Genomic DNA, 893 nt, shown 5'->3' with positions numbered 1-893 from the left:
AACTAACTCTCTCTCTCTCTCCACCTGTCTAACTGTTGCTCTCTCTCTCTCTAACTGTTGCTCTCTCTCTCTACCTGTCTAACTGTCTCTCTCTCTCTACCTGTCTAACTGTCTCTGTCTCCACCTGTCTAACTGTTGCTCTCTCTCTCTACCTGTCTAACTGTCTCTGTCTCCACCTGTCTAACTGTTGCTCTCTCTCTCTACCTGTCTAACTGTCTCTGTCTCCACCTGTCTAACTGTCTCTCTCTCTCTACCTGTCTAACTGTTGCTCTCTCTCTCTACCTGTCTAACTGTCTCTCTCTCTCTACCTGTCTAACTGTCTCTCTCTCCACCTGTAACTGTCTCTCTCTTTCTCTCTCTACCTGTCTCTCTCTCCACCTGTCTAACTGTCTCTGTCTCCACCTGTCTGTCTCTCTCTCTCTACCTGTCTAACTGTTGCTCTCTCTCTCTACCTGTCTAACTGTCTCTGTCTCCACCAGTCTAACTGTCTCTCTCTCTCTCTACCTGTCTAACTGTCTCTGTCTCCACCTGTCTAACTGTTGCTCTCTCTCTCTACCTGTCTAACTGTCTCTGTCTCCACCTGTCTAACTGTCTCTCTCTCTCCACCTGTCTAACTGTTGCTCTCTCTCTCTCTACCTGTCTAACTGTCTCTGTCTCCACCTGTCTAACTGTCTCTCTCTCTCTCTACCTGTCTAACTGTCTCTGTCTCCACCTGTCTAACTGTTGCTCTCTCTCTCTACCTGTCTAACTGTTGCTCTCTCTCTCTACCTGTCTAACTGTCTCTCTCTCTCCACCTGTCTAACTGTTGCTCTCTCTCTCTACCTGTCTAACTGTCTCTCTCTCTCTCTACCTGTCTAACTGTCTCTGTCTCCACCTGTCTAACTGTCTCTCTC

At 47.8% G+C, this 893-nt stretch overlaps 1 protein-coding gene across 1 annotated transcript in view; it reads left to right on the top strand.

Moving 5' to 3' along the window:
* LOC123962602 (properdin-like) overlaps window positions 1-893 on the top strand; it is a 17,959-nt gene that overhangs the window by 7,249 nt on the left and 9,817 nt on the right. The gene's annotated exons all lie outside the window — the stretch shown is intronic.

The sequence above is a fragment of the Micropterus dolomieu genome, linkage group LG02 (genome assembly GCF_021292245.1).
Source record: "Micropterus dolomieu isolate WLL.071019.BEF.003 ecotype Adirondacks linkage group LG02, ASM2129224v1, whole genome shotgun sequence".
Taxonomy (NCBI): domain Eukaryota; kingdom Metazoa; phylum Chordata; class Actinopteri; order Centrarchiformes; family Centrarchidae; genus Micropterus; species Micropterus dolomieu.
The sequence above is the reverse complement of the archived record's forward strand: the minus strand, read 5'-3'. Positions and strand labels throughout refer to the sequence as shown.